General features: G+C 36.7%; 1 protein-coding gene across 1 annotated transcript in view; it reads left to right on the forward strand.

Annotated features, from left to right (window-relative positions):
* LOC103590996 (echinoderm microtubule-associated protein-like 6) overlaps positions 1 to 7,237 on the forward strand; it is a gene marked incomplete at its 3' end in the record, with an annotated part of 206,778 nt that overhangs the window by 73,724 nt on the left and 125,817 nt on the right. The gene's annotated exons all lie outside the window — the stretch shown is intronic.

Raw genomic sequence — 7,237 nt, forward strand, 5'->3', positions numbered from 1 at the left:
TCTGGCTAAAGATTACAAAAATGTAGTAGGTATAGATATAAATTCAGAGTGGAGTGTAAAGTTCTGAACTTTATTTCCTGCTTCTGAGCTGTGTTGGGAGCATAGATGATGTGATGAGTACATGCCTGACCAGAAGTAACGGCCGTTCCAGTCCCACTGGTGTGCTCATTCAAGTGGGTCTTTTTCTCATCTCCTTTCAGTATAATTTATCAGGAAGGTACTCACATTCTGTCCAGTAAGAGATCTCAGTGGTGGTTTTCCAAGATGAGAATGAGTCCTAATTTTTTTACTGAAATCTATGTACCTTCAATATTAAAAGAAATCCAGCAGTAATAGCTCTCCCCTTTGTACCTGTGATTCACGATTATTCATCATTGATGAAGTTCTCCAACAACGTAAACCCTACAGTGGATCAGTTTGGGCACACTTCAAATTCCAGTCAGTGCATTCTATAATTAGAAAGAAGAATTGCTGAGGTACTATAATAAAATATTTACCTTAAACAAACAAAGCCTCACAGGTACCCCTTTTGTTCCTCTCCGTGTCCTTGGGTAAACACTCTGTTATGTTAGCCTGTGTGCTAGAGCCATTTAGAACTGCAGATTTATATAAGATAATTACATCAAAGATTCAGTAATGTCCACCCTTCTATTTACCCTTCCCTCTTGAAGTCTAGCTCTGGATTGTACCACAAAGTAGCCTATGCCCTTGGACGAGTCACTTTCTCCTCTCCACTTCTCCTCTGGCTTTGTTTTCCTTCAAATCTGTGAACTGAGAGGGTGGGATGAGATTATATTCAAGTTTCCTTTTAGCTCTGATTCTCTGGAGGAGTAATATGTCTTTAACTCAGAAAATCCCAACAGATTTTTAAGGGTTATTGTAGCATTTATTACAGCAAACACTTCTTCAGAAGTTTTCACATAAGTAGACATCAGAGTGCACTAGGACCTCCCAAAGTCATCCCCATTCTCTCCAATAATCAGAAATGTGATTTGTAGGAGGAGTAATAGAAGGGAGTATAAATTACAGTGGGAAATGGGAAAACATTCATCTTGAAATCATATATTGACCCCTTTCTACGTGTAATATTTCTTATTCCTATTGTGTTGGGCAGAATGAAAAATGGATCTTTATATATTTTGTCCCTTCAACTCTAGCCTACTTTATTAATGCCCCTTGGGCTCTCTCCTATACTATGGGTGCCAGTTTCTCTTTTTAGCAAGTCATTTTGCAGATCTTTGGGGATGACTGTCAAGATGATTAATAAAAACTTGATAGCTAATCTAACTCTTGAATTGGCGTTTTGAATAGGTATCTGGTGACCCAGGAATCTCAGTCCTAGATATTTACTGAAGTGAAATAAAAATTTATGTTTAGGTTGACTCCGTCTCTTGGCTATTGTGAATAGGGTTGCAGTGAACGTGGGAATGCAGGTGTCTTTTCAATATGTTGATTTAATTTCCTTTGGTTTTATACCCAGTAGTGGGATAGCTGGATCATAAGGGAGATCTATTTTTAATTCTCTGAGGAACCTCCGTACTGCTTTCCACAATGGCTGTACCAATTTACAATCCCACCAACAATGTAAGAGATGTCTCTTTTCTCTGAATCCTTGCCAGCATTTGTTATCTTCTGTCTTGGTAACAGCCATTGTAACTGAGGTGAGGTGATATCTCATTCTGGTTTTAATTTGAATTTCCCTGATGATTAGTGATGTTGAACATTTTTTCATACACCTGTTGGCGATTGGTATGTCGTCTTTTGAGAAATGTCTGTTCAGGTGCTTTCCCCATTTTTAAATTGGGTTGTTTTTCTGCTGTTGGGTTGCGTGAATTCCTTATATTTTGGATGTTAGCCCCTTTTCTAATGTGTAGTTTGCAAACACTTTCTTACATTCTGTAGGTTGTCTCTTCACTTTGCTGACAATGTCCTTTGCTGTGCAGAAGCTTTTCAGTTTGATGTAGTCGCATTTGTGTATTTTTGCTTTAGTTGCTTGTGCCTTTATAGCCTCACTCAAAAAAGCGCTGTCCACTACTATTTTGTAGTGTTCCTTCCATGTTTTCTTCTAGTAATTTCATAGTTTCAGGTCTTAAATTTAGGTCTTTAATCCATTTTGAGTTGATTTTTGTGTATCATGAGAGATGGGCTCTAGTTTTAATCTTCCGCATGTGGATATCCAGTTTTCCCACACCACTTATTTAGGACGCTATCCTTTCCCCAGTGTATATGTTTGCCACTTTTGTAGAAAATCAGTTGACAATAAGTGTGTGGGTTTGTTTCTGGTCTCTCTATTCTGTTCCATTGGTCTATTTGTCTATTTTTATGCCAGTACCATGCTGTTTTGGTTACTATAGCCTTTTAGTATATTTTGAGGTCAGAAAGTATTATGCCTCCAACTTTGTTCTTTTTGTTCAAGATTGTTTTAGCTATATGAGGTTTTTGTGGTTCCATATGAATTTTTAAGATCATTTTTTTTCTATTTCTGTGAAGAATGTCATTGGTGTTTTGCCAGAGATTGAGTTAAATGTGTAGATTGGTTTGGGTAGTATGGGCATTTTGATATTAATTTTTCTAATATGGGATATCTGTCCATCATCTATTTGTGTCCTCTTCAATTTCTTTCACCAGTGTTTTATAGTTTTCATTGTAGAGGTCTTTCACCTCCTTTGTTAAATTTGCTCCTAGATATTTCATTTCTTTTGGTAGCTATTGTGAATGGGATTACTTTCTTGATTTCTTCTTCAGCTATTTTGTTATTGGTATATAGGAAGGCTATTGATTTCTGTGTGTTGATTGTTGATTTTGTATCCTTCTACTGTCCTAAATGCATTTATTAGTTTTAGTAATTTTTCGGTGGAGTCTTCAGGGTTTTCTATGTATAATATTATGTTTGACTTCTTTTTCAATTTTGTTTCCTTTTATTGCTTTCTCTTGCCTTATCATGCTGGGTAGAACTCCCAGTACTATGTTGAATAAGAGTGGGGAAGGTGGGCATCCTTGTCTTGTTCTAGATCATAGAGGAAACGCCTCCAATTTTTGTCCATTCAGTATGATGTTAGCTATGGGTTTGTTGTGTGTGGCCTTTATTACGTTGACAAACATTCCTTCTATACCCAGTTTACTGAGTGTTTTTATCATGATGAGGTGTTGGATTTTACCAGATGTCTTTTTTGCATTTATTTAAATGATCATCTGTTGATGTGGTATATCACATTTATTGATTTGCGTATGTTGAACCATTTCTTGTATCCTCGGGATGAATCCCACTTGATGATGGTGAATGATCTTTTTAATGTGTAGCTGGATTCTGTTTGCTAGTATTTTGTTGATGATCTTTGTATCTGTCTTCATTAGGGATATTGATATGTAGTTTCCTGTTTTTATTGTCTTTTTTTTGGTTTTGGTATGAGGGTAATGCTGGCCTTGTAGAATGAGTTTGAAAGTATTTCCTTCTCTTCAATTTTTTTGGAAGAGTTTGAGAAGAATTGGTGTTAGTATTTAAGTGTTTGGTAGAATTCAGCAGTGAAGCCATTTGGTCCTGTGGTTTTCTTTGTGGGAGATTTTTTATTACTGCTTCAATCTCATTACCTCATTACTAGTTCTTCATGATTAAACCTTGGTAAGTCATATGAGTCCAGGAATTTATCCATTTCTTCTAGGTTAGCCAGTTTGTTCACATATAGTTATTCATAGTAGTCTCATGATCCTTTATATTTCTCTGGTATCAGTTGTAATGTCTTCTTTTTCATTTATGATTTTATTTATTTGAGTCTTCTCTCTTTTTCATTAGTATAGCTAAAGATTCATCAATTTTGTTTATATTTTTGAAAAATCAGCTGTTTCATTTATCTTTTGTATTATTTTTTAAATCTCTAGTTCATTTATTTCTTCTCTGATCTTTGTTACTTCTCTCCTTTTTTTTTTTTTGAATTGGGCTTGTTCTTGTTTTTCTAATTCCTTGAGGTGTAACATTAGGTTGTTTATTTGAAGTCCTTTTTGATGTAGACATATTTATTGTTATAAAATTCCCTCTTAGAACTGCTTGTTCTCTATTCCATAGGTTCTGGTATGTTGTGGTTTCGTTTTCATTTGTCTCAAGGAATTTTTAAATTTCCTTTTTGATTTCTTCTTTGACCCATTCATTGTTTAGGAGCATGTTGTTTAATATTCATGTATTTGTACAATTTCCAGTGTTCTTTTTGTTGTTTTTTGTAGTTTTATTCCATTGAGATTGGACAAGATAGTTGATATGATTTAGACTCTTTAAAATTTTTTTGATTTGTTTTGTGACCTAACATATGGTCTGTTCTAGAGAATGTTCCATGTGCTGCTGACAAGAATGTGTATTCTGCATAAGTTTGATGAGATGTTCTATAAATGTTCATTAGATCAGTTCAGCCTAGAGATTAATTCTGATGTTTCTTGGTTAATTTTCTGCCTCATTGGTCCTTTGCTGAAAGTGGGTTCTTAAAGTCCCTGACTGTTATTGTGTTGGAGTCTCTCTGATTAGGTCTAATAGTAATTGCTTTGTATATCTGGGTGCTCCAGAGTTGGGTGTGTATTTATTTAGAATTTTTATGTTGTCTTGTTAAATTGAACCCTTTATCATTATATAATGACCTTATCTTTTTTTTCCTTGCCTTGAAGTCTATTTTACTTGTTATAAGTACAGCTACTGCTGCTCTTTTGGTTCCCATTTGCAAGAAATATCTTTTTCCATCCCTTTACGTTCAGTCAATGTGTGTCTTTGTATATGAAGTGAGTTTCTTGTAGGCAGAATATTGTTGGTTCTTGTTTTATAATCCATTCAGCCACTCTGTCTTTTAATTGGGGCATTTAATCCATTTACATTTAGAGTTATTATTGATATATGGGGACTTGTGACTGCCATTTTGCTACTTTTTTTCCTGGTGGTTTTGTTGGTCCTTTTTTCCTTTTTTCTGGTCTTACTGTCTTCCTTTGTGGTTGAGTGGTTTTCTCTAGCAGTATATTTTGATTTCCCGCTATTTATTTTTTTATTATGTTTCTTAAGTTTTTGTGTTATGGTTACCATGAGGCTTACATAAAACATGTTATAGTTGTAACAGATTATTTTAAACTAATAACAACTTAACTTTGGTATCTGAGAAAAAAACCAAAGCCAACTCTGTGCTTTGGCATCATTCCTCATTTTTGACATTTGTTGTTTCAAGTTACATCTCTTCATATTGCCTATCTCTTATACATCTGTTGAATTAGTTATTGTCTTGTTATGTTTATCTTTTAGTCTTCATACTAAGGATATAAGTGATTTATTCACCACCTTTACAACACCAGAGTATTCTGAAGTTGTCTGTGTACATACTATACTAGTGAGTTATGTAGCTTCACATGTTTCCTTGTTACTCTTTAACATTGTCGTCTTTCAGACTGAAGAGCTCCCTTTAGCATTTCTTGAAATGCAGGTCTACAATTGCTGAATTCCCTTAGCTTCTGTGTGTCTGGGAAAGACATTACTTCTCCTTCATATTTGAAGGTTGGTTTTGCTAGATACAGAATTCGCAGCTGACAATGTTTTTCCTTTAGCTCTTTGAATATACGATCCCATTCTCTTCTGGCTTGCAGGGTTTCTACTGAGAAATCTGCTGAGAGACGTATTGCAGCTTCATTGAATGTTATGTGTTTCTTTTCTCTTGCTGCTTTTGGTATTCTTTGTCTTTAGCTTTCAATAATTTGATTATGATGTGCCTTGAGGTGTTCCTCTTTGGGTTGAATTTGGTTGGTTACCTCTGAGCTTCCTGCACCTGGAGGCTGTCATCTTCCTCCATACTTGGGAAATTTTCCATCATTATTTCCTTGAATATGCTTTCTAAGTCTCTTCCTTCTTTGTTACCTTTGGGTACACCAGTTATGTGGAGGTTTTTAAAAAAAAAATTTTTTTATTGAATCATAATCGATTTTACATAGTTTTTGGGATTCAGTGTTGACATATGTTGATCAAATCATTATTACTAGTATGTATATTGTTACAAATCGTACTTATTCTTTATGCCCTTTGTCCAACGTCTCTCTTTCCCCCTCTCCCTCCCTGCTCGCACCACTGATTACCCTAGATTTCTTCTCTCCCTCTGAAAGAGTAATGGTTACTCTGTTGATNTGTTCCTCTTTGGGTTGAATTTGGTTGGTTACCTCTGAGCTTCCTGCACCTGGAGGCTGTCATCTTCCTCCATACTTGGGAAATTTTCCATCATTATTTCCTTGAATATGCTTTCTAAGTCTCTTCCTTCTTTGTTACCTTTGGGTACACCAGTTATGTGGAGGTTTTTAAAAAAAAAATTTTTTTATTGAATCATAATCGATTTTACATAGTTTTTGGGATTCAGTGTTGACATATGTTGATCAAATCATTATTACTAGTATATATATTGTTACAAATCGTACTTATTCTTTATGCCCTTTGTCCAACGTCTCTCTTTCCCCCTCTCCCTCCCTGCTCGCACCACTGATTACCCTAGATTTCTTCTCTCCCTCTGAAAGAGTAATGGTTACTCTGTTGATTTGTTGCCTAGGTGATCTCTCCAATGCTTAAAGGTGTGTTCAGTTCCCCCAATATCATCATAGAGTAGATGTTTCTTCTGTCACTCTGGAATAGACTTTGTGGAGAGAGACATCCTATTCTTTGGTCTCTGCTGGTGACTGTCCTTGTGTCAGTGCATTCCAGTGGCTGACGGATCATCTATATGGTGGTTGTGATGTCTAGCCACTTTCACAGCAGCTGTGGTTACTGTGGTGGGCCACCCACATGATGGTGATGTTTTTGGCATGCTCCTTGGTGCTGGTGGTATGCCTGGTTGGGGGGAGGTCTGGTCCCTGGCTTGGTGCCCCGGGTCCCTGGGCAGAGCCCCAAGGGCTGATGGCTTGCCTGGATGTAGGTAGAGTGTCTGGTCCCCAGCTCCAAGCCCCAGGCCCTAAGCCCCAGGCCCTCAGGTAGTCCAAGGCGCTGGTGGTGTGCCTGGGCTAGAACTAAATTTTTGTCCTTTGCTTACTTCTAAATCAGGTGAACTTCCTGTGGGAACCAGTACTTGAGCTGTTTTTTTGAGCTAAATTGCTGCTTTGCTGCTTTTTTAGTTCCCCCAATATCATCATAGAGTAGATGTTTCTTCTGTCACTCTGGAATAGGCTTTGTGGAGAGAGACATCCTATTCTTTGGTCTCTGCTGGTGACTGTCCTTGTGTCAGTGCATTCCAGTGGCTGGCGG

Source organism: Galeopterus variegatus, unplaced genomic scaffold (assembly GCF_000696425.1).
Source record: "Galeopterus variegatus unplaced genomic scaffold, G_variegatus-3.0.2 Scaffold909, whole genome shotgun sequence".
NCBI lineage: Eukaryota > Metazoa > Chordata > Mammalia > Dermoptera > Cynocephalidae > Galeopterus > Galeopterus variegatus.